The sequence below is a fragment of the Pseudopipra pipra genome, chromosome 5 (assembly GCF_036250125.1).
Source record: "Pseudopipra pipra isolate bDixPip1 chromosome 5, bDixPip1.hap1, whole genome shotgun sequence".
In the NCBI taxonomy this organism is placed as follows: domain Eukaryota; kingdom Metazoa; phylum Chordata; class Aves; order Passeriformes; family Pipridae; genus Pseudopipra; species Pseudopipra pipra.
Genome location: NC_087553.1, coordinates 73,524,308 through 73,550,202, shown reverse-complemented (window position 1 = coordinate 73,550,202; position 25,895 = coordinate 73,524,308). Strand labels below are relative to the sequence as shown.

Genomic DNA, 25,895 nt, shown 5'->3' with positions numbered 1-25,895 from the left:
ACTTGCTCTGTTTCCTTGGATATCATCCTGTAGCCTACTCAAGGCTACAAGATGCTGAGGGCAACAAAAGGGTCTCCAAAGAGAGCCAAAGGTTGCTGTGGGAAGTTCATGTCACTCAAGCAGAGCCCACCTTTTATTAATTGTGTTTCATGTTGTTGGATTAGGGTTTTTTTGGCCTTTTCTGAATTATTATTTAATTTTTGGGGCCACACTTTGCCATCCAACAAATTAAAAGCAAGCAGCAGAAGCACCAAACTGATGTTCTGCCCTGGAGGTTGTGCCCTTCTCCTGGATTTCATCCTCTGGCTTTTAAGCAATCCCTTCCCCCACACAGAAGTGACTCTGATTTCCAGGATTACAAACATTCATCCTGCCCAGGTCCATCTCAGCTGTCCCTGGGGAGGCTCATTTCCTCCTCACTGCAGGAGAGGAAGGGAAAGGAGAAGGCTCTGGATCCAAGGCAGGCTCTAAGTGGGCTCCTTCATTTTCTGCTCCGAGTTAATAATTTCAGCTCTGATCCTCCTTAAAAGTGGTGATTAATCCCCTCCACATACAGTAGGATCATGCACAAAAAAAAAAATACCACCATGGCACTGGGCCTTTTTTCCCCCAGTAATGAGAGCTATTCATAACCCAGCATCCCTTAAAGATTCCTGTTACTGGGCAGGAGACAGCCTTGTTCATAAAAACAATCCCGAGGTGTTTTGTTCCCCCACTTTCTGGTGGTGGGGGGAAAAAAACCTTCAGAGAAAAGTAATTGTTGGCTTAAAACTTCAGCCTGCATTCAGCAGCAATCCATCACCTCCCGGGGTGTTTTGGAGCTCGGGGTACTCAATATTCAGGCTGGGAATCCTCAGTAGGAAAGAGGGGAGTAGGGGCAGCATGAAATATTGCAGGCGAAATTCTCCCTCACCTGCTTTCATTTCGTGCCCTTCTCTTTGCTGGGGGACTTGGTGGAGGGGAAAGGAACAAAATCAAAATTCTCTTTCGTGCTCCAGCCCTCAGGAAAAGCAGCAGGAGTGTGGTGATGGGGGGGACCTGCAGCCCAGCCCCTCCATGCCCCCCCACGGGATGCTAAAATGTCCCTCATCCAGAGGGTCTGTGGTGATGCAAGAAGGACCAAGTGGCCTCAGTGTCAGGGGGTTTTGAGGAAAATAGAGTTTTTTCTTTCCCCAACCTTCTGGAAAAATAAGATTTTTGAGCTCTGCCTTCAGGGCCTCTGCTCAGGGACAACTCTGACACGCTCAGGGGGGTTGAGGCTCATTAGCCAGATACTTAATTACAAGCTCTGCTGGTCTCTGCCCTGTCCAAGGGCTCTCCCAGCCCTGTGTCCTGCCTGCCCAGGACCCTCCAGTTTGCACAAAGGTTCCTGACACTCTTTAAGGTGTTTGCAGAGGCTGATTTGCCACAGATGGTGCCTGCATGGGAAGATGTGAGCAGGAGGAGTGTCCTAAAATTGTGTCCCCGGGGGAAGTTTGTCTTTCTTTCTCTTGTTGATAAAAGAGGGTGTTTTATCCTGAGGATGCCTCAGCCCACCTGTTGGATCCATCTGAACTGAGTGTCCTCCCCTTCCCACTGCTCTTGGAGGGAGCCTGGATGATCTTCTCTCCTGCAAGGAGCTGAGGGGAAGGGAATCCCACCCAAAACTCTTTCAGGAGGAGCAGTAACACATCCCAAGAGGGACAGAAGGGATCTCAGCTGCATTCCAAGTAAGTTGTCCCATGCTGGGACATTCCTGAAAGAATGGGGTTATCATCCTGTTCACAGAATGGGGTGTTGGGCAGCAGACCCACTCCCAGCAGAGCATTGTCTGTCCCAGAAGGTAATTTTATAATTTTTATAAAATTTACTTTTTTTTTTAACATTCCTGCTCAGCCTCTTTTGTCTTGGCTCTTCCTGCTGTGGGTTATCAAAGTGAAGGTCGTTTTCCATCCTGGAGCTAAACCTTCCAGACCCCAAAGCCCACAGGCAGCACCATCATCCCCTTCTTCCAGGACCAGAGATCCCGACCAGCCAGACCCAGATCCTCAGAAATGCTTTGGCTACCCCTGTGCCACCGAAATCAACGGGATTTTGATGTTCCATTACCTTGTGGATGGGGATCAGACCAATTCCTGATGCAATTAATGGCCACCTTTGAGTTTTGCTGTGAGAGACCAGAGCTGGGTGGGGGAGGAGAAGAGGTTTGGAAAAGGGCAAAGACCTTGCAGGTGGAATTTTGCTGCTGGGATTTGGAGTGTGGCTGGAAATTAAAGGGCCTGAGCTCCCTGTACCAAGCAAGGGGTCACCCCTGTGACCACTTCTGCCACAGTTTGGGTCTGGGTGTGATGTCTGGCTAACCCTGCACTGTGTTAAGACCTGTCTCAAATCCCTCTGTCACTGGTGGCTGTTTTCAGTGGTTTCCTCCACCTGAGCTTTGCAGGGAGATGCTGGAGGTGCAAGGAAATGACCCTCACCACGGGATAGAGCAAAGCTGGGAAACCAGAGCTGGATCCTTGTGCTTTCCCTGTCCCCTGCCCCCTTTCTGATCAGTGTGTTGTTTTACCAAGGCCATAAAAATGGCTGTTTCAGAGCCAAAAAGCCCATTAGAGCCCTTCTGGGTCTCACTCCCAACAGGGACCGTGGTCCTCGGCTTAGGAAGTGGGAGCAGAGAGATTTCCAGCCCAAACCCTGAGCTCACACCTCTCTTAACCAGACCCACTCTGTGGTTTCAGATGCCCATCCTCGGCAAGGACAGACAGAAACAGGACTGACAGTGGCTTTGTCCCCATGTCTAGGAAATCTCCCATCAGAACAGGCTGGGAGAGAGGCCAACTGAGAGTAGAATGCTAAAGAAGGAAACACAAAGGATTGCTGGTGCTTGATATAAATCATCATCAATATAAATACATCATAAAGGCCATTTCAGGCCCCGGGGATGTGCCTTCAGCTGGGACCCACTGCAGTTCCATGTTGATTTGCTGTGGTTACAGCCACCTGAGGGGGTGTGAATGCCAAGCCTTTCAGTCCTTGATGATGATTTTTAAATTGGTTATTGATTATTGATCCCTTTGGCTGGAGGCTGGTTGCAGCCTGAGGAAGCTGGGGAGGAGGTCAGTGGTTATAAAAACAAGTCTGACCTTTCTTAGCCATGGTGTGAGGAAATCAGGCAAATCCCGGGCCGTCTGGGGTCTGAAACTTCATATTGTCTGAAAATTCATGGAATGACAGAATAGTTTGGGTCGGAAGGCACTTTCAAGGTCACCTCATTCCAATCCCCTGCCATGGAACACCTTCCACTAGATCAGGCTGCTCCAAGCCCTGTCCAGCCTGGCCTTGAACACCTCCAAGGGATGTGGCACTTGGAAAACCAAACCAGGGAAAAGGCACATTTCTTTGTTTTTATGCAGAGAAAGTCTGAAATCTGTTTCTTTGCATCCTTACCTGTTTTTTTTTTCCCCTGAGCTCAGGATCTGGAGGCACACAGAGATAAGTGACTCACTGGCTGGCTGAGGAGCATTTAAACCCCTTCAAAGTGTGTGTTTGAAGGGATGGAGGGGAAGTTGGAGGAAGAAGCAGCTTTGACTCAAGAGCTCCCAGCTGTAGGTGATGAGAGGGGGTGGTACAACCATAAAATAAAGTTATCCTGATGTTTTCCTGTGTTTTTCTGCCATCTCTCAAGGGCCCGCTGTGACCGCAGCAGCTGAGAGATGACGACACCTTGGGGTTGCTGAGCAGCTTTTCCTCAAAACAAACGGGTTTGCAAGAAGTGTTGCAAGGACAAACACCACATAAGAGCGTTTCTCATGGATAAAGAAGTCCTCTGAGTCCTCTGCCATGTTAGCAGCTGCTCAAGGGCCAGGCTCAGTGAGTCCCAAAGCAGGAAAGTCTCCAGCTGTGGGATGATGGAGCAGGAATGGCCAGTGGCTGGATGATGGCCTCGCTCATCTTCACCTCACTCACAGTTTTTGGTGGAAAAAGAGGCGGAGGGAAGGGTGAATTTGGTGAGTTTGGATCAGTTTTGCAGTGGCAGCCTTGTACTGCCATCTCCAAAGGAGATCCTCTCACAAGGGCCAGGAGAAGCTGGTCTGTCAAGGCGAAAAGGGCAGGAGAAGATGCCACACGTGGGAGCTTTCCAGACCTTTTTGTGTGCAGTGCTACCTGTGTTTAGTCATCCAGGCTTTGCTAAACCCAGGTCCCATTTCTCCACCCCATGCAACAGGCAGGCTCCAAAAATCTCGGTGTTCTCTGTGACAAGGGAAAGAAGGGGAGATAAAAGCCTTGAGGGCTGAAGGGTCTCATGGCCACAGGAGCTGGCCTGGGGCTCCTCACCAACAGGAGTTGTGAGATCCTGATCCCTTCTCCTGCTGCCAAACATGGCAACTGGAGCTGTAACCACCTCTGTGAGCATCCCAGGGACTGAATCCACAACTTCCCCGTAGGAATATCCTCTGATCCACAGTTGCTGAGACAGGCACAGCCTGGCAGAGACTCCTGAGCACAGCAACCTGCCCTGGAGAGAGGTGGAGCCATCCTCCTCCTTTTGTTTCAGAAATGACAAGTTTGACCCCTTTAATGATTCTTTACTCCTGGGGTGATGAGGCCCTGGCACAGGCTGTCCCAAAGAGGTTGTGGATTTCCCATCCCTGGAAGTGTCCAAGGCCAAGTTGGATGGGACTTGGAGCAACCTGGGATAGGGGAAGATGCTGGGGTTGGAACTGGATGGGCTTTAAGGTCCCTTCCAACCCCAACCATCCTGGGATTCTGTGAATAAGACCTGAATTGCTGTTTTGCCCCCAGTGTCCCATTATGCAGCTGGTTGACTGGAATGCACACAGAGCCATGTCCTCACTCTGCTGAGGCACCTCACTCTTCTCCCTGCTCCTGACAGCGTTGGAACCCTGTCCCTGCAGCCCCCAGGAACTCCATACATCCCTGCTGTCCCAGAGGACGCTGCCAGCTCCTCTTTTCTTGCTGTCCAAGCAGGGGATTGGCATCCCATCCTGCTGCAGCCCAAGCCAGATAATGGATCAATAACCTGTGGCATAAAGCTGGCCCTTAAATCTGAGTTACGGGGTGGATCACAGAGCAGTGATTGAACGGGATGTCACCCGGGGCATCGTAAGGCTTTATGCCTGCTAATATCTTGTGGAATAAAAATAAAACCTGACATAACATCCTGAATTATCATCTGATAGAGAAGAGGGCTCTTGACTGGATGCAGTTGCACAGCCATGTCCACATCGTTACTGTTGGCCATAATTAACTCCCTTGTTGGCAGGCTGGGAAAAGAGGCTGAAGATGGGATTTGCTTTCGGCTGCTCGGCTGCTCTTCTGCCTGAAGCAACAGGATCAAGAGACGTGCAGGCTGAGGATGCTTCCAGCACGAGCAAGGAATTACCTTTTTGGTGCTGTTAATTCAAAAAACCTCTCACCAGGATTAAGCAGGCGGCAACAAAAGTTTCTGCTCAGCTCTTTGTAATGGGAAGGAAGGAACAAAGCAGCAGTTTCTTACGCCCCCACAAGTTGTTTATTGGATTAGATTGATGCTTCTGGGAACAACCTGTTTGCATTTGAGCTAAACCCTAGTCTTGCTAAACATCTTCATTAATTAACTCCATCTGGCTTGCCTGCTTTTACATGGAAAAGATCTATTGCTTTGATCATTTGCTGTTTACATGTTTCTTGCCGTTTGGTAAAACACAGGCAGCGAACACACAATAAACACTGTGGGCACAAAACAAACAAGAAACCTGAAACACGTTGAAAACACTGACAAACACCTACAAAATCTGCATCCAAATCAAGCCTGAGCTCAGTTTGCCTTGAGGACAACCGCCAACCTTAAAGCACGTGTGTGGTTCAAGGTGGGTTTTGCCTCTTGCAAACATTTCTCCAGCCCCAAAACTCCTTCCCTGCAGACCTGGTCTTGTAAAGACTTGGGTCAGCTAGTTGAGGTGGTGGAGGAGAGGGAGACTGGGATCATGGAATCTGGATGTCTCATCCATCCTCCCTTCACCACCTTCCTATGAGTCAGAAGGGGATTTGTGCTACTCCTTCTGAGCAAACTTTGGGGTTTGGGTGGTTTTCTGTGCCTGAGACAGTGTTGGCTGGAGCTTGGGCTGGGAAGAAGGGACTTTTACAGGCTCCTCAGAGGATTCCCAACCTTTCCACTTAGTGCCAGGGCTAAGGCAGGGATCAGCTTTGCCATTCCCCGGGGCTGAGACGTGCAGACTGATCCTGCCCCGCTCACAGAGCTCTGAGGATTCAGGGACACGTCTCTTCTCTTTTTTCTGCCCCATAACCCTTCCCTGGTCCTCTCCCAGGGCTCTGTGGCCACCCCATAACAGGAGCATCCCTGGGATGCTGGGGAAGGGGTTTCCATGGTGACAGGCAGCAAGCACACTGAAAATCTTTCAGCACACTCTTTTCCCCAAGTCTGACCAGCTTGGGTGGCAGGAGGAGGTGTCAGAGTTGGAATATCCCCCCCCAGTCTCCCCACAAATCCCAAATCCAGCTGTGAGGACTCCCAGACTCTTGTCCTCCCCAAAGGTGGGAAGGGTCCTCCTCCTTCTTCCCAGCACTGCAAAGAGACTGTAGATGGGATGTAAAAACACATCAGGCACTGAAGTTTGGTGTGTGCAGGGGGAGAGACGAGGGGGATTTGTTACAGCTCCTGCCAAGCTGTCCTGAGGGTCCTGAGCAAGGCTTTTCCCTCAGCCAGGAGCTGTGCAGCCACCAGCTGATCTCCTGGTGGGATGGTACTAAAGGGGCCACGCTGTTCTCACCTGTTGAAGCTTGTGGTGCCCAGCCTGGGGGTCTGCTTTCCATACAGGAGGCAACATTCCTCCCTCAGCCCTCTCTGCCACCCTCAGCGAAGCCCTGGTGTGAGGAAGACTCTGCAGTGAAGTGGCATTTTCAAAGGAGAGGTTGCAGAAGAGCCCAGGGCTGTTTGGCCATGTCACTGTCATAAATAACGTGGGCAGAGGTCACCCACCAGCCCTGAGACCCAGCACAGCGTGGTCGTGTCCCCGCGATCGAGTTTTCTTGTCCTCCAAAACAGGGTGACCAAACCCAGTTTGTACCCTGGGAAGGCCAGGCTGGACAGGGCTTGGAGCAGCCTGGTCTGGTGGAAGGTGTCCCTGCCCATGGCGGGGGGCTACAAAGAGATCTTTAAAGTCCCTTCCAAAATATCCTGTGATTCTGTAGAGTCCTTTGGCCCATGTGAGACCTCCGAGGTCTTTCCAGTGGCTGTGAGGCTGCTCAGGGTGGCCTGAGGCTGGGACAGGGAGCCTGGTAGTAGCTTAAAAGAATGTGTAATTGTGTGCTGGAGTTTGATCCCGGGCCCTGACCTTGTCTAGTTGGCTGTAATAGATGTAGCTGTGAGTGTCTGCTCCTGTCAGGGCTGTGGGGAACGACAATAGGGTTTGGATTGACCTGAAGACACATCTGTTCACAGCTGCTGCCCTCTCCCCAGTGGTGAATCCTCCCGTGTGCTCCTCTTAAAAAAGGCAGATATTTATTCCAGTCATTTTCCAAGTGGTCCAGAGGGCTGAAAAAATATTCTTTAAGATTTAAGATACAGATAAAAACCTTGATATTGGGATCTCCTATAATGAAGATGCAGAGCAAAGGAAGGCTGGGGTTATAGTGAGCAGGGGATCAGGACTCATTTTTAGGTGGGATGGGCAGCATGGGGTGCTCAGGGAGAGCTTTGAGGCAGCACTGTTTTTTCCCCTCCTTCCTTATTGGCTTTGTGTTGGTAAAAAGGGAATATTTAGCAGGTGAACCTGGGTGTGGTGGGGAGAGACACTACTTTGGGTGCATGTTTGTGTGGGAATGACATGGAATCACAGCCCCATTTTACAGATTCCAGTGCTTCCTGCAATTTCAAACAGTCCAGTGGAATAGCAATCCCCCCTTTTCTTTGCATCCAGAGCTATTGGGGATTTATTTATGATACTTGGGGCATGGGTGCATTTGCTGTGGGGGAAGGAGACCCCTCGGCCCAGGAAGCTGGCAAAAGGAGAGGTTTCAGAAGGAGATTTCACAGAGAAGTTTGGATGGTTTGGATGGTTTGGATGAAGTCCCTGCGTGCTTCCAGACAGGTCCAGAAGGTCCTTTCCCACCCTGGGGCAGCATTGAACTCCACCTCACCTCTTCCTGGCAGATGTTTGGCCGCTGCACAAACTCTCATTTCGCCCATTAAAGGGGAATTATTTGTGGTCACTGGAGCGTCTCTGGTCACGCTTTTTGTGGTTGGCACCACAGGGGCTGGCACAAAACATGCTCCCTGTATCCAAGAATTTACAGTCCTACCAATGTCCTTCATGAGTCCATTTTCCAAAGAGATCAGCATTAGCTAAAAAATCCTGTGCTCACCCCCTGGGTCTTGCCGTGGGTCAGACTCAAAGGGAAGAGCTTGAAGTGGTGTCAGCACAGAGGGGTGGCCTCCCATCAGGACATGGGCTTGGAGAAGTCCTGAAGGGATGCAGCCCATTTTTAGGCAAAGGGAGTGATTTATCCCTTCTGCAGGAGTGATATTATGGGGGCAACAAGGAGCCAGTGCTCCCCATAGTGTGTCTCTTGGTCCTTCCATGGAACACGGGAGCACCCAGGGGGCTGCCTGCAAGTTTTCCCCTTTGCTGGTTCTCCCAGGAATTTGGAGGGCTCCTGCTCCAGCCTCTCCGTGCCTCATGAGCTTTTGGACAACAACCTGAAAGTGATGCAGGATTAGAAATGAGTTTGTGGTCATAAATCTGAGTTTGAGCTCCTCCTGGTCTCCTTGTGTGACCCTGGTGAGCCTCAGGAATGCTCAGGGGACTGTTTCTTACTGATTCCAGTGATCTCTGCATTAGTGTTTCTGGCCAAGGTTCAAACCAGCTGAACTGGGAGCTGGAGGCTGGTCCTGGTGCCCTTCTCTCCAGGACCCAAATCTGCTTAAAGGAGGCAGGGTGAGATGGGATGTTGGGAAGGAATTCCTGCCTGGGAGGGTGGGGAGGGTGGTGGCCCAGGTTGCCCAGAGAAGCTGTGGCTGCCCCTGGATCTCTGAAAGAGTCCAAGGCCAGGTTGGAGCAACCTGGTCTAGTGGAAGGTGTCCCTGCCCATGGCAGGGCGTGGCACTGGATGGGCTTTAAGATCCCTTCCAACCCAAACCATTCCATGATTCTCTGATAAATCCAAACCTGCACTTCTGCATTGTTCTGGTTGCAAAGTCAAGTTGCAACCATGGCAAAGTATGAGCAAGTTAAATGTACTTCCAGGGGTCTGCAGACAGCCAGAAACAAGGGCTCTGCAAGAAGTCAAATGACATCCTCAGGGTGGGAAAGTGTCACTAGAGGACTCAACCATCAGGGCATGGGGAGATGCTTTGCACTGTTTAGTGCCTCCTCATTAAATCTGATTTTTATAGATGTATTCCTTGTACTCAGGCTCTTTGAAATGCCTAGAGCTGTCTGATAGCCATGGTCTTAATAAGCTTAATAAACTGGTGCAGCAGTTGTTTCTTAGGATGGATTATTTGGGATTTACAGGAAGAAGAGGATGGCTAAGCCTGGGAGAACAAGCTGGCTGTAGAAAACCCTCGTGTTTCAGACATCTAGGCTGAGGAGAAGACAACTACCTCCTCTGGTACTGCAAAAGTGCCTGATATCAGGTAAAACTGAACAACCAACCTCTCTGGAATCCAGCTAGTGCTTAATTTGTATGCCCAGAACCCACCCCAAGCACTGCTTATCACTGAGCAGAGCAACTCGAAAAAGAATCGATGTTAAACTGAGCTTAATAAACTCAAGGCTGCTGCCTTAATAGTCACACATGGACTGCAGTGCAGTCACCTCCCTAATGGAGTGGTGACATGGAGAGATGGACAGAAGGCCCCTGAGAGGCTCTTCCATACTCCATCAGAGCTAGAAAAAAGGATATATGATTGTGCTCTGGCTTCTTATCCCCCTCCAACTCCATGGATAGAATCACAGAATGGTTTGGGTTGGAAGGAACTTCAAAGATCATCCAGTTCTACCCCCTGCCATGGGCAGGAACATCTTCCCCTATCCCAGGTTGTTCCAAGCCTCACTGAACCTGGCCTTGGACACTTCCAGGGATCCAGGGGCAGCCACAGCTTCTCTGGGCAACCTGTGCCAGCCTCTCCCCACCCTGCCAGCCAGGAATTCCTTCCCATTATCTTTCCTAACCCCAACTTGATCTTCCTCTCCAAAGCTAAGCTGTGGGGTAGGACTTATCCCCTCAGTGTCCCTTCCTTAAAGTGGGGCTCAATCCTGTCTTTGAAGGTGCATTGGAAAAACATTTGAATCCAGTGGCAATGCTGAAGGCGACAGGGATCCATTTGCCTCTTGGGGAAGGAAGAGGGACCTCGTGTCCCGTGCTTGTACATCCCAGTTTGTGTTAATCCAGCTGCTGCCAGCGCTAAGAAACTCTGCCAACACTTGGGCTGGAGTGGACGTGTGTCTGAGTGTGATGGATGTGCTGATTTTTCCTTTCTTTCTGGAGTTCAAACACTTTGCATTGATTTGTGTCTTCGTTTGGGTGTTGTACGAGCGGCTCAGACGAGGCAGCTCTGCCCGTCGTCCATCACAGCCTCCCAGTGCTTTGTCTTCATTTGGACCTGGCTGCTCCTTGGAGGAATTGTGGCCAGGCCTCTGCCAGGCAGCGCTGGGTCTGGAGCTGCTGCCGGGAACACTTCACCACAGGCTCATGAAAAAAAAAAAAGGGACAAAAAATGACATTACGGACATTAAAACCAACCCTCTGCTCACTGAGCCTGGCTGCTGAGCACAGCTCATCATCTGGGGGGCCAGGAGGGCTGGTCTCACATGGAAGGGGGTGGATGAGATCCCTTGAGTGTGTGGATAATGCAACACATCTCTGGATGAGTCCTTTGCTCCAGAGCACGGAGAGATTTATCTATTTATCTCTTCCCTCTTAAGTTCTCTGTGTTACTGCAGGTTGTGATCCCTTTTTATCCCCATCTCCATTAAACACGGAACAAAAGCAGGGTGAGCACCAGTGTTTGTGCTTAAGGTGCCTCTAACAACCTCCTGGAAGCACCACTTACTGGGTTGGGAACTTGTTTGGGCCACCAAACCCTTCCTCAGCTTCCTTGCTGACACCTGGTCTCTGATGAATACAGCAGTCTGCTTCCCCATGAGACCAGTTTTATTTTTTCCTTCCTCACCAGGAAGCTGGACAGGAAGAATTTGGAGCTCTTGGCACTCACTGGATTTTTTCCTCTCCCAGAGCAGTCTGGCAGGAGCAGGAGAGTTAGCCCTACCTAAGGACAATGATCAGAGAATCATGGAATTGTTTGGGTTGAAAGAGACCCATAAGATCATAGAGGCCAACTGCCAACCCAGCAGTGAGTGCCAAGGCCACCACTGACCCATGTCCCCAAGTGCCATATCCACAGGGATTTGAAACCCTTCCAGGGATGGGGACTCCACCCTGCCCTGGGCAGTTTTTTCCCAATATCCAATCTCGACCTCCCCTAGCACAGCTTGAGGCCGTGCCCTCTTCTCCTGTCCCTTGTTCCCTGGGAGCAGATCCCGACCCCCCTGGCTCCCCCCTCCTGTGAGGGAGTTGCAGGACTGAGAGCAGACCTTGCTGCAGCCCCGTTGGTGTGTGTGTGTGCACGTGCTTGGACATCTCTCCCCCCCCCACAGCACAAATCCTCATAAAACCCAGTAATTGCTATTCAAACACCATCATTCCCTCTGTACAAAAGCCTGCAGAGCTCTTGCTGGTGTTGTTCACTCTGGATCAAGCCAGGAGTGGTTTGCACAGAGGCACTAATTGGTCCCAGTGTTGGTGGCCATGGCAGAAGGGCCAGGAGCCCAGTTATCCAGGGAAGCTGGTTCTCCTTCCCCCACAGGGATGCACCGAGGCTCTCTGTGCTCTGTGCTCACACAGCACTGTTGCTCTGGAGACAGAAAACACTTGCTGGAAAACCCTGTAACATGAAAACTGTCTCTGATGAGAAATACCCCCCAAAAATCCTCTGTTAGGAGGCACTAAATAAACCTTCCCCAGTCAGGCTGGTGGGACATCTCTTCCCTGGTCACAAGCCAGTCCAGGCCCTGGTGTTGAAGCACCTACCAAGAGATGGAGTGGCTTTGAGTGACATTAACACCACCAATTCCCAGGAAAACGAGTTACACAGGGCACTGGGGTGTTGGGGGACCTTCTCAGGCTGCAGCTGGAACATCTTGGTCTGCCTTGGCTCGTGCTCTGATGCCTGGGACGTGTCTCAGGGTGGAAGATGTGACCTGAGGGGACAGATGTCCACACCAGCAAGGCCATAACCAGTCAGAGCTAAACAAAAGGTCAGGCCGATGAGCTCAGGTCTCTCAGAGCTGAGTTACCAGAGGGAGGATCAATCCTCCCACTATAATGACAATTTTGAGGCGTCTCTTCCCCTCCTACCACCTGGGAGGCTTTATTATGACTATTGGTTAGGTTTTATTCATTAAAATAGCAGCGGTGGGAAATGAAAAAGTCAAGAAAAAGCCCCCACTTCACCAAACCTGCAGGAAAATCACTCAGGGACCTGCCCTGACATCCATGGGCTCCAAGACCTTTGGGAAGACACCAATGAGGGTGGGAAGGGAAGGGTCCCAGCTTGGCTCTGTTCCTCATTGCCTCTCTTCAGGGAGTGTTTTTTAATTGCTTTACTTAAAACGTTGTTCATTAGGCTTTTTTTCATTTTGAATACTTTGATGGTTGAGGGGTTTTCCAGAGTAAAATCTTTCCCCCTTTTTTTTTTTTTTATTTAATTTCGAGGGATGTGTTTGAAGCTTTAGAGGGGCTGGGAGTTGCACAGCAGCATTTGATTTTATTTTTACAGCAAGGGGCTAAGCTCTTTTAAAGCCTTCATGGCCTTAAAAGACACATCTTCAAGCATCCCTGTGCTCTTTCTCATGCCACCCACCCCTGGGGTATCCCTGGAATTTAAGCCCCAGCAGGCATTGGCAGCCTCAATTGTGCTGGGAAGAGTGAATCCCGTGGCTCTCTTTTCCCAGACATCCCCCCTTCCCTCATCCCATGGATTAGGGACCTGAGCTTGCCCAGCCCTGTGTTCACCCATCAGCTCCACGTAGCTTAGCAACCATCAAATCCATGTTTGCCAATGCTGACATTCCACGGAGGAGACCGGGAATGCTCAGCATCCCACTGAAAACAGTGAAGCTCCAGTGGGTGCCCTGGCTGTGGATGCTTCCCTGGAAATTTAGGGGCTTGCTGGATATGGATTGCAGCCAGCAGAGCAAATTCCGGCCTCTCCATCCCAAATATACAGCTCTGGAGAGAAGGAGCCCAGGTAAGGTGGGAGCCACAGGTAAGTGTGCAGGTGGATGATCACCTTGCAATAAATGCAGGGAAATCCCAGATTCAGCTTCCTGGGATACCAGGGAGGGTTTTTCCAGCACAAAGAGGGAAAAAACAACCCACAACAAACCAGAACCCAGAACCCTGAGGGGAAACAAGATCTGACCTATTTTTATCTCAAGAACTGACTCCAGCTGAAGACTTGACTCCCCAGAGAAAAGCAAACTCTCCAGGCCAAATGTGACATGTCACGTGAGGAAGGATGTGGTTTTTCCACTTGGATGTCCCTCCCTGCCTGCATGCAGCTGACTTGGTGCTTGCAAAGATGGGAAGATATTTTTAGCCCTGAAATGCAGACCCAGGGCCGTGGACTGGCTGAGCCTGGCTTGAAATCATCCCGTGCTTCCCAAGGTGAGGAATGTCTGGGTGGGCAAGCTCAGCACACGGTGCCTGTGTTGGGCAGTGGGCTGATGGCCATAAATGAATATAAAATGAGATTGAATACTTTGGTAACATAACACACTGATGGCATGGAATAAAAAGTAGGAAGCAACTTAAAACCATGTCATTCACCTGGAGTAACATCAGGGTAATCCACACTCATGGATCAGGGATGCATCTAATTACAGGGGTCAGGTGGGAATTGTGCTTTGCAACCCTGGTTGATTTTTTTTGTCAGCTTTTTGGAGCACCATCAGCCCCAGACTTGACGGAGGGGTTGGTGCTCAGCTCCCTCACCTGCCTTGGTGTTGGTGTTTGTCCATCAGTGAGAGCTTGATTGGGTCCATCTCCACCAGTTTGTCTGGGATCCTGACAGGGAGCTGTAGGATCAGAGCAGATCTCTGTTCCAGGAGCAAATCCTCTCACCAGCTGGAGAGAGATCCCATTATAACCCTTGAACTTGCATCTTTCCAGCCCTGCTTTGGCCCTGAGGAGACCTCAGGTGTGTCTGTTCCCCTGTGTGGGCTGCACACCAGTCGGTGCTGCCTGGTGCTGGCTGAGTGAGCCCTCCTCATGGGCTATTTCCCATTATCCCACCAGCACACTGTGGGATGGGAATGGCATTCCCAGGGCTTTGACAGTGGCCACAATCATTGTTCATGTCTCTGCCTACTCTCAAACCGAGCCTTGCTTTGTCTTTGCCTCTGCGGGGCCCTGACATGCTAAAATTTTCACTGAGTTTCTCTTACTCAGGTAGGAATGGGAAAAGCAGCAAAACCCATGCAGAAGCCAGAGTTCATTAGCACCACTGCCCTGCAGCTCAGCCTCTCCTCCTCCTCTTCTCCTGGGCACCTGTAATTCCACCCTGGAATCTGCTGCATCCCGACATCCTCGACGCTTCGGTGCTGCCGGGCATTTCCAGCAACAAGGCTTTGGGTGAGTGGCTCCATCAGAGTTTTATTCTGCCACAGGCTTCAATTTTTGTGAGCTGCTTTATCCTCACAAGGATAAAACTCGACTCTGACCTCTAATGATCCTCCTAATGATATGAGGGAAAAGGAACGACGACGAGCTGCCGAGGCTTAGCCCATCTTCTGGATTTTTTGGAGATCCCTGAGGAGCAGGAGGCTGAGCGAGGAGGAATGTGGACTCCTTTTGTTTTCTACTTTGCCTGTTTATTAAGCCTTTTTTTCCTTAAAAGCAAAGAAGAAAAAGAGAAGCACCAACGTGCATCTCAAGCACTGAAGTGCTGTGCACCAGGAAATGACAAAAATGTATTTATTACATTTATTACTTGCCCGGGTACCCAAGTTTTTTAAGCACACGGAGAGTTCCTGGGCACATATCAAAGCAAAATGATCACAGTGGAGCAGGAAGGGCAAAGATGAAGAGGGGAGGCAGGGAGGAGGATATGGTTTGCTTTCACCCCTTTCATCCGGGTCTCGTGAAGGTCCTTTGGTCACCCAGAAATCGCCCTGTGTGGCTTGAATGGGCACCATCCTTTAAAAACCACGTTCCCTGGTCAAGGTGATGTGCCTTTTGGGAGGGTTTTGTGACACAGCAGACCCCTCTTGCAGCCCACAGTGCTCCAGTTGGCCTCCTATTTAATGTGGCTCTCACTGCTGATCGATGGATTCAGCAACATCCACCCTCATGCAGAACTCGTGGGATCGTGCTCTGATTCCAGAGCAGGAGCTTGGAATGAAAGGGCATGTGCCAAAACATATGTACAAACACACCTCTGCAGAGGCTGCTTTTGTAGTCACCACTTGGGGTGGAACTTTAATTTCAGGTTAGGGGTAGGAATGTTGTTCTTTCTGTAAGACACAGCCCAAGGTCCAAGAACATTTCTTTAATCACTTTTTTCCACCATGAGTGAGGTATTTGCTGTTAATTCTTTATCCCATTTGTGCCTCCCTGCACTCATTAACTCTTTGGTGGGACATTAGGGAATCACACAGTAAAACAGGCATTCTGGAAGGGATGGGATTCTGACTGGGAGCAGTTCCTGGCTGAACCTTGAAGTCAGGAGGGGAAGATTTTGATTGTATTGGCAGCACTAATGTGCACTGCAATTTGGGAGGTGTAAACCCTAGGGTTTGTAATCACTGGGTGCATAAAAACTGCATTTCATATATTATTCTCATATTTAACCTTTTTTTTTTATTCCTTGTTTCTTTACGTGCCAATTTTTTACAAGCCTGAGATTCCCATGAATAGAGAATAAAGTTGGAATCTGCGCTGGCAAAATAAACAGGTCAGGATGAGACAGCTTAGGTGGTTAGTGGAGATTAGGTTTTCTGGGATCCACCTGTAGCTTGCACCTAAAAATGAGTGTGGATGAAAAAATAAACCTATTAGAGGTGTTTCCTGTGTTGTTCTGTGATGTCTTTTATCTGTCGTGTGGCTTCAGTCACCAAAATGCTTCTGTGGTCTTCCCTCAGATTTGTAAATCTGAATTTGAGTGGTTTGAATGACAACTGAAATTACTCAAGGAAGATACCTGGTTTTCTCTGTCCACCACCCCTTTTCATTTAATTAATTAATTTTAAAAACTCTGATTGTCTCAGGGCATGTCCCAAAGTTCTTTCTTGTTAGACCAAACCCAAAGTCATTAATTTTTTTTTTCTTTTTTTTTAATAAATGGAGTATCAGACTGTGACCACGAGCCAGATGAAAAGCAGAATGTGGGAAGACAGGGCCGGAAATTACTAATTGCCCTCCAGTTAAAGGACTCAGCAGGAATGGGCCCAGCGATGGATAAATGGCTATTCTTGAGTGATTATAGCTCTGGATGCTGAACACAAAGTTCCTGCTGAAAGTTTCATCAAAACCTTCCCGTGAAACCTGTTTGTTTTGAAATATTGGCATTTTGTGATGAATAACAATGTCACTGGGAAAAGTCCTGTTGGAATATTTGCAGTGGAGTCCCCTGAGCCTGTGTATTAATCCAGGTAGCATGTTCATTTTTATAGGGTTTATTCTTCCCCAGAGGCTGAGCCAAAGAGCTTCCAATTTACCCAGGTCATTAGTGATTTATATGATAATTGGATCTAAGTTGATTTTAACTATTTGCTTTAAATCTCTGGGGATTTGTGTTCTTGGACACTTTAATGCCATTGGAAATTTCACTGATTAAGCAAAGACAAGTATATGTACTTAATTAGTCCTGAAACCAATTAGTTCTTTGTCAGTCAAATTAATCTTGTGTCTGGGCTTTCAAAGAGTTCTAAGAATTTGGGTGCTGACCTTTGTGGGCTTGAGGGTGGAGTCAGTCCCACATCCAGCCTGGGGGATGGTGCATCCACCCGGGATGCTCAGCTTTGTCCTCCCTGGTCATCACCTCCATGGAAAAGCAGCTCTGAGGATGCTGATGGAGCAAATCTTGAAGGCAGGAAGGCAATAAGCACAGTAAACTGCACTGTTGGGTCTTTCCAACATGACAGTGCCCAGGAGGGGCTCTCTAAGATCCTTTCAACGGGATCCACAGGTTGCCTGTGGGTGTCTGACTGAAGCCTGGGTGTATTAAACATGGCCTTCTTTTCATTCATAATGCAAGTTAATACCTTTTCCCAGTCTCCTACACTAGGATTTGGATGGATGTCATAGAATCTACAGGATGGGTGAGGTTGGAAAGGACCACTGGAGGTCATCTAGCCCAGCCTCTCTGCAGGATCCATTCAGGATTGTGTCTGACAACTTCTGAGTAGCTCCAGAGAAGGAGACTCCACAACCTCACTGGGGAGCCTGTTCCCAGATGCCTCCCATCCCTGTAGGACCTCCTTAGGATGGTGACAACTCCCAGTGACAACCCTTTCTGCTGGGGGTGGTGACCTGTGCCTTTGCCTGTGGGACCCAGAAGGACACTGGCACGGTGAGCACCACACATGCACCAATGAAACACCACTGTTTTCCTTCGATTTGCTGTGATCCATTTTTGCCATCGAAAAGTTTTTGGGTGTATCAGAGAACAGACCCAGAGGCTGCGTCTCTAGGCCTGAAACTTGAGAACTGCCAAAATTTTGGCCCTTTTTCCAGGATTGAGTTGGGCAAGAGCAATACATGGAGAGGCATCAGTAAGACCGATGTCCCCAAAGGTGAGGAGAAGGGTGCAGATGTGAGGTCTGCATTTAACCTGCACAGAGGAGGAGGAAGCTGTTCTGTGGAAGGCTGTGATGTGATGATGAAGAAGGTATAGGAGAAGAGGAAAGAGTGGCAGTAAAACTACGCAGTTCCTATTGTTTCCTCTCAGTCCTTGGCTATCTGATCTCCTGGAAAGTCCAGATTTGGATTTTAGGCTCGAGCACAACAGCACAGGCTCCAGCCAAATTTATCCTCCACCCTTTGATCCTCCCACAGCTACGAGCACTTCCAGTGGACATCCACAGCAGCTGGGTATGACCCTGTGCTGCCCAGGAATAGACAGAGTAAGCCATTTTTCCAGGGGTCAGGGAGGAAGTCTGAGCTGGAGCCAAGAATAGAGCCCCTCTCCGTTCAGCTCCCGGCCGCGTGCCGCCTCCCCGCTCCTTTTCTTCTTCTCGGGGAGCAGCAAGACAAATAGCAGGACACATCGAATCTGCTGGGATCAGGAGCCGAGTCAAAGGTCAGGGCTTGGGCACAAAGAGGGTTCTGTTTACAAGGCACTAATCTGGGCTGCTGCTGAGCACGAGAATGGGTTTGGACGCAGATGGGGCCGGGGCAGGAGGTCGTGGCAGTATGATGATGGTCATAGAATTGTAGAACCACAGAATCACAGAATCATAGAATCATAGAATCATAGAATCATAGAATCATAGAATCATAGAATCACAGAATCAGCTGGGTTGGAAAAGCCCTCCGAGATCATCCAGTCCAACCCTTGCTCCAACCCCGCCGTGGTTCCCAGCCCATGGCACTGATGCCACATCCAGTCTGTCCTTAAACACCTCCAGGGATGGGGACTCCACCCCCTCCCTGGGCAGCCCATTCCAATGCCTGATCACTCTCTCTGTAAAAAATTTCTTCCTGATGTCCAACCTGACCCTACCCTGGACCAGCTTGAGGCTGAGCCCTCTTGTCCTACTGCTGGTTCCTGGAGCAGAGCCCGACCCCCGCCCCCCCCGGCTCCCCCCTCCTGGCAGGGAGTTGCAGAGAGTGAGGAGGTCTCCCCTGAGCCTCCTCCTCTCCAGGACTGAACAATCCCAGCTCCCTCATGACGATCTGCTTTGGAGGAAAGGCACTTGGAGAGATGGTAGTGTGAAGGGATGAATGGGTGGACATTGTGCAGGTTGCAGCTCTGCTGATGGGACAGCACATCCCGCTGTCATGGTCACCAGGAGGAGCCAAGGGTGGCTCAAGTTTCCCTTCTAACCCCGACTCTTGGTGTCACCTCGCACCACCTGAGCAATGTGGGCGTGTCCTGCTGGCTGTGCACCCCCACAACCTGAGTTTTCATCCCTGTAGATCTTTACACCACAATTCCCATCACTTTCCCATCGTTTCTGTCATGCTGCAGCCTCATGGAGGGTCTTATTGCCCTTGCTGCTCCAGCACTTCCATCCACCCTCACCCTTCCTTGGTAGCTGGGGGTCTTTGAGGAGATGTGCAGCACTGTCCTTCTGACCAGGGAAGGTTTTAGAGGGTCCCCTGTATAATGATTTTTGGAAGATGAAGGGGACAGCAGCCTGGTGTAGATCCACCAGAGTGAAAGGCAGGGAGAGCTAAGAGGGGAAGGAAGCAGGACCAACTCTGGCTTTGAGATTTAACTCAGGCTCTCTCTGTAGCATCTCTTTAGTGAATCCGTGCACTGGTGGGTGCTGCTCGCTGGCCTTCACGCTGCCTTTTCACCACCCTGGTGTGCTGCCTCCAGAGGGGACTTTGTGGGGCTCATTGGAGGCCAGACTTACCAGCCTGTGCTGAGGGGCTGCAACAATGTGGCTTTTTCGTCCACTCAGCACCATTTGGAGCCCTTTACTCACAGAGAATGACCTGGAGCTCCAAATCCCGCCCTCAGACTTGAGCATTTGGTGCCTGTGTGGGCTTAGCTGGTTTTTGATCACTGAAGGTCCCTAAAATGCATATGTATTAATGACTGGCCATTGTTATTCCTCTGATAACCATCCCCATGGTGCAGGACAGGGGAACAGGGTCATTGCCTTCCTGGTATCCCTGCAGCCTTCCCCACTCCCACAGAAGCACAGAATGTGCTGAGTTGGAAGGGATCCACAATGACCATCGAGTCCAACCCTCAGCCCTGCACAGGACCATCACCAGGAGTCACACCATGGGCCTGAGAGGATCATCCAAACACTCCTTGAGTTCTGGCAGCCTTGGTGTTGTGACCACTGCCCTGGGGAGCCTGTTCAGTGCCCAGCCATCCTCTGGGTGAAGACCCTCTTTCTAATATCCAACCTAAACCTCCTCTGACCCCTGAATCTGTGTGACCTGCTGAATCTGTGTTGTCTCATCCTGCACAAGCCTCTGAACTCCATGTTGGAGGACAGAATTTGGTGGGTGCTGTCTGGTCAGGCGGTTCTGCAACTAAACAGTGATGCCTCCCCCCCCTTAGGACAAACCTTTTGAAGGATACAAATTATGAAATTATGGAAGTATGAAATTATGAGACTCATAATTTCCCAGCACACAGCCTCTTGTCCTGGGCCCAGCTGGAGAGGAGCTGTCTGCGGAGAGCTCGAGTTTAATTCACTCCCTGGCTGTATCATCTGCTTCCACGTGCCAGTTGCCATTAGAAGCCTCTTCTAGGATGTCTGAGAGCTGTCATTCATTACACACAGAAACTATAAGATGAAATCTATAGCTGCAGTTCAGTGCAGGGTAATTCACCAGGGCTTGCCTGGTGGAGCCGGGAGCTAATGCTGTTAAAACACGACTCTTCCTGCAGAAAGCAACCCTTTAATGACTCTCAAATGCAGCTTAGACAACAACTACACCACTTACATCCTCTCCATAGACACAGACTCTGCTAAATGGATTAACTGCTTAGTGAACTCTCCCAGTGTGGTGGCCAAGCTCCGACCTTATAATGGACCAATTAAAAGGTCATCGTTACTTATGGTCGCAGCTTCCTTCCAGAAGAATTGCCACGCTCCCCTCTGGCACTGCAGGCCACCAAAGGCAGCTATTGACAGTTTAATGTGTTAATAATGGAGCAATAAATTAATCTTCTGGATTCCCCTTTCCTTTCTGGAAAGCACCAAAGGGTTAATGTCAGAGATGGCTGCAAAGGAAGCACAGGCAGCAATAAAACCTTGTTGCCAAGGCTTTATCACGAAACTCTTTCCACGGGGAGAGGTGTCTTGTCACCTGGTCTGTCACGGAGCTCAGCCAGGCTGGGTTCACACCAGGCAGCTCCTGTGCCCATCCAAGTGGTGCCATCCTTGGGCTTGCCAGCTAGAAAAGGCTTTTCATGTTGTTCCTGAGCAGAACAAAGCAAACCAGCCCCCACCAGGCCTTGCCCACGGGGTTTGTTACACCCTGGTCCTGCCCCATCTCACAACGAGGTTCCCAGGTCCTTGCACGTGTGATGCCCCTCAATCCATGGTTAAATCTCCATGTCCACTGCAGGAGAGCCCAAGGAATTTCTGTGCTACATACCAAGCCACCCAGATGGCTGATTTCAGGGATGCCCGTTTCCCCCCAGGCTGTTTAAAGAAACCCAGCTGGGGATGAGAGATGAAACTCTCCCCATCTTTGGAGGACTCTCCCATCCTGCTTTTTTTTTTTTTAATATTTTTTTGGCAAGTAGCAGGGGGGTTAATCCCAAGCAGAAGCATTGCAATCCTTCTGCTGTCACCTGCCTGTCGGGTGCCTAACCTTGAATGATGCTCCCTGGCATCCCAAAGGACTTCCTCTGATTGATTGATCCCTATCCAAGTTGGCGGACGAGGGAGGATATTTACTACACAGTGGAGAGCCCTTCAGAAGGATGTTTTATTAAGGCAGCTCAGAAAACAGGAAATGCAATAAAGCACCAGAAGACAAACCAAGAGAGGTAAATGCTCCCTCCTGCCTGTGGGAATGGACCAAGAGCCGTAATACCCCGGCCTGCACACTCACATAGGTCAATCCTTGGCCATCACCTGCAGAAAAGGGTGGCTTCTGCTTTCCAGCTGATGTATTGACCCAATAAAAGGTATTATTACATTGCCTATCACTGCTGACTACGGGAGAGTGTTTTGAAGAGAGTGATGGCTCCCTTCGGAGAGGCACAGAGCAGGAATGAGCGTGTATGGATGCGAGAGAGATTCCTCCTTCTGGAGAGAGCAGAGCTCTCCAAAGACAGTCAACTGGATTGCTTTTACTGCAGTATATCAGGAACAGTTTCTTGTCTTCTGGAGTGGATTTTGGAGAAAGGGGAAGGCAGCTTTTTGTGGTTTTAATTGGGGTGCAGTCTGTAACAGCACAGCAAGTTTAGATCCCAAGGGCGGATGTTCTCTGCTCCTGTTTGTTCCAGTGAGGCAGCTCCGAGTCTGTTTTTATCAGCAAATTGACTCCTGCAGATGATGTGGGGTGAGCCCTCGGGTCAGAAACGTGCTCTTTGCCACCGCAGGTGTGCCTGTGTGGCGCTCACACACACAGGCACATGCCTGCTCCCGCTCACCTTTCCCCGCGCAGCGCACGCTTCTTCCATAGCAATGAGGAAATACGGGATTTAAGAGCCTCTGGGATTTCTCCCGGGGCTTTGCTGTTTGTTTGATCCAGTGGCTCTGTATGTGAAATGCATGAGCAGCCCAGACTCCAGCACAGCTCCTCTCCCTTCTCCTCGGGTACTCTGAGCACGAGGGTTTTCCCTTCCCCCTGGTCCTGCAACTCTCAGTGCAGCAGCCTGGCATCATTTATGGGCTGGGAAGTGGTTTCACCTCCTAGCCAGGATATAAAGTGGTGGTTAAAACCTGTTCTCAGGTGATGGAGGAGGTGGCAATCTCGGGGGTGAGATGCATCACCCACCTTGTCCCACCTGCAGGGCTCAGAAATCTGGGGCTCGTGGCAGCAGGAGCTTTCCCACATGGATCCTGCGTGGCTGGTCAATGGGGTCGCCTCTGTCCCATCATTGTGGGGACCCAGACGTGCCTCGTGGCTCAGCCCTGAACTTCATTACCTGGAATTATGCACAACAAGGGGCCAGACTGTAAGAACACAGACGTGCATCTGCTCTCGGCAGCATAATCCTTCCCACCTCCGCTCCTGCCACAGGATCCGTGCAACAGCTTCAAGGCAGGACCCCGCGGGATTAGCTGGACCCGGTTTTGTTCCCTCAGCTGGAGGTGTGCGGATTACAAGGAGGGGCGCGTGGCAGATTAGTCGGCGCTGATTATCTCATTCACAAAAAAAACGTTCCTTTTGAAACTTCAAATGGCGCTTCTGAGCTTTGTGATGCAAGGAGAGACGGAGAGGGATGCTAAACCATTCAATCCGGAGCTTTTGTGGCCAAACGCGCTGGAAATGCCACGGTGATTATAAAACTTGCTTCGCATTCCCAGCGCTTTGTGCCTGCCAGGCTGGCAAACACCCCTCCCCCTGCCCCTTTTTATTAGGTTTTATTTTTATAAAGGTTTATATTGTATATATATCACATACATGCGGGCACAGGCAACACCGAGAGGAGCTAATAGCAGTTTTAAATTCCAAACGGATTTTTCCTTCCTATAAATCACGGAGTAAATTTTGCAGGAAAACAACCTCCCCCTCCCCACCCCATCACGTCTGTGGCTGGAGGGGGCAGCAGACCAGGACGCTCAGCTCACACTGATCAGCCAGGACTCCACATCAGTCTCCTCTGCCCCGAAAATATTCGCAGCAGAGGTCAGGGCTGGTGCAGCAGCAGCCCGAGGTAATTCCAGTCGAGATGCCGGACGCAACCCAGAGGTGAGACAAGGAAGAAAAGGAGAGGAGCTGGCAGGGAGGGAGTGTTAATGGAAGAGTTTCCACTGCCTGAGCTCTGGATGAAGGCTCCTGGTGGTCTTTAGTTACCTCTGACAAGTCCTTGTGCCGCTGGATGTAAAAGCAAGTGCCAAGTGTGTGTCACCAACACGTGGCCTGTGCTTGGAGCCGATGCCCTCCCAGCACATGGGGTCGTGCTGAGAGCTCTGTTTTCCTCCTTCCCCCCTTATTTTTCACTCTAATCCATTCTCACCTCATGCAGTCTCTCCAGCTCTGTCACTCCCTTTTCCATGAGAGCTGGGGAGAGGCAGAGCAGCACCCATCCCCTCGGTCTGTGGTGGTGCCAGTGCTGAGGCACAGGACAAGCCAGGGAAGAGCCACTCCCTGCCAGCTCCTCATGCAAAATTCCTGTGGTGAAACCAACCCCTTGCACCTCACATCTCCAGCCTGCAGGAGCCCAGCTCTGCTTCACCACTCTCCATCCATCTATCCGTCCACCTGGGGGTCCTCCAGGAATTCCCTGTTAGGATGCAGCTCACAGTCAACTGTTAGAGACTTTTTGGGGTCTTCTGCATTGGGACTCTGCCTCTGTGCATCAAATACAGGAGGATGGAGAGCAGCTGGGACATCAGGATATTCATCATGCTCCTTTCTAACCATGTCTGTGTAGTTTATATATTTTTAGGACATGGCCACATGACGGATATTGGTATATTCAAGCTAATTTTCCTTGGATGCCCGGGTTCATGCGTGTTTGCCAGGTGGGCTGAGGACTGATGAGCAGTGTTTGCATCATATATTTGACACTGACCATCAGAAGGGTCCTTTGGTTTGAGCATTCTGTGATTTTCCACAGATTCTAAAAGATCTGGGGTCTTTTTCCAGACCCTACTCATGAGGGCAGCTGGGCTCTTCTGGATATCTATGGATTATCAACTAGAAATGAAGGATTCGCATCCAAACCCCAAGATTTCTGGAGGAGTTTGGACGTGAAGATTTTCTCTCTGTTTTGCTTTTCTCCTCTTTGCTTCTGAGCTTGATTTCTGCAGTTTTGTTCTTTGCCCTCTGGTTTGTCCCAGGCCCGGTAGCAAGTGGTCAGAGTGGTTGGATGCCAAGAAGAAAATCGTTCCTGTGTCACTCTGAGCCAGCACAGTTTGCAGGTGTTGTGGGAATGAGGGCAGGGAGCACCTCTCCTCCCTGGAAAATCCTCACTGGCCCAAATTTCTCTGCAGAGAGGGCAAAAATGATATATGTGAAAGGCAGAGCTGTGAAGTAGTAAAATTATGAGGACAGGCTGGAATTAATTTGGCAGCTCAAGGGGTACAACTGAGAAGCTACCAGGACATCTCAGGAATTGCTGCCAGTGACTCTGTGGTTGTTCTGCAGAAAGGGCAAGATCCTGGTCAGATCTGGGCTGGCAAAAGGAGTGTCTGTAAGAAAGGTGCTAAAGCAGGGATTTTTCCCAGTGAGGAAGTGCAATGGAAATGACAGGGAAGAGTTGGGAGGAGTCACTTGGGTGGAAATGAGTCATAAGTCAATAATGCTTGGCAGGGAGGGTTTGTCAAAGCAAAGAGGAGAGTGTTGTATATTAGGAGCTCTGTCCACCTCTGGCTCATGTAGCCAGAAGTGGGAACCGTGCTCTTGTACGGATATTTCACAGAGAGAATATTCCTGGAAGTTGGAAGGGACACAGAAGGATCATCGAGTCCAACTAAACAGATAGTTGGGCTGGGAGGAGCAGGAGGGACTGGGAAACTGCAGGTCAACTTTTAGTTCAACCACAGCTTTCTTTTGTCACTTTGAGCGAGGGATGTAGAGATGTGGGCTAGAATTAACATAGAAAACCCTTAGATACTATTTTGATGGCTACGTGGAGTAAAAATTGGTAGAAACAAAAGGAAACAGAGAATGCTGGAGCACCTTTATGTGGAATGGGATGAGCCTGACACCAATTTCAACCTGTCTTGCCAGCACTGGCTTTACTGGAGGGCCACCTGCAATATCTCCTGGCATGGTGTACAATAATCTTTCTGACAGTGAAAGGCCCCCAAAGCAAGTGGTTATTAAAGATCCTGTGCTCCTTTCAAAAGGTACCTTTAAGTTTTCATCTTGGCTCACTTTCCTTTCCAGGTTTTTTTGGTTGGTTGGTTGGTTTTTGTTGGGTCTTTTTTTTTTTTTTTTTTTTGTTTTGTTTGTTTGTTTGTTTGTTTTGGGGTTTTTGTTTGTTTGTTGGTTTTGGTTTTTTGGGTTTTTTTTGT

General features: G+C 49.9%; 3 long non-coding RNA genes across 4 annotated transcripts; 1 reads left to right on the top strand and 2 right to left on the bottom strand.

Moving 5' to 3' along the window:
* Nucleotides 1–10,304: 10,304 nt before the first annotated feature.
* On the bottom strand, nt 10,305–11,388 carry LOC135415066 (uncharacterized). Its single transcript, XR_010430960.1, has 2 exons — nt 11,054–11,388; nt 10,305–10,689 (listed from the first exon to the last, which is right to left on the bottom strand). It is a non-coding gene; the product is annotated as an uncharacterized LOC135415066 (long non-coding RNA).
* A 2,886-nt stretch (nt 11,389–14,274) lies between these two features.
* LOC135415065 (uncharacterized) lies at nt 14,275–17,678 on the top strand. The gene is made up of 2 exons (XR_010430959.1): nt 14,275–16,712; nt 17,335–17,678. It is a non-coding gene; the product is annotated as an uncharacterized LOC135415065 (long non-coding RNA).
* Nucleotides 17,679–21,673: 3,995 nt separating this feature from the next.
* LOC135415064 (uncharacterized) lies at nt 21,674–25,817 on the bottom strand. 2 transcript variants are annotated; one of them, XR_010430958.1, is made up of 3 exons: nt 22,705–25,817; nt 22,358–22,619; nt 21,674–22,250 (listed from the first exon to the last, which is right to left on the bottom strand). It is a non-coding gene; the product is annotated as an uncharacterized LOC135415064 (long non-coding RNA). The 2 variants fall into 2 exon arrangements; XR_010430957.1 differs by having other exon boundaries at nt 21,674–22,619.
* Between the last annotated feature and the right edge of the window lie 78 nt (nt 25,818–25,895).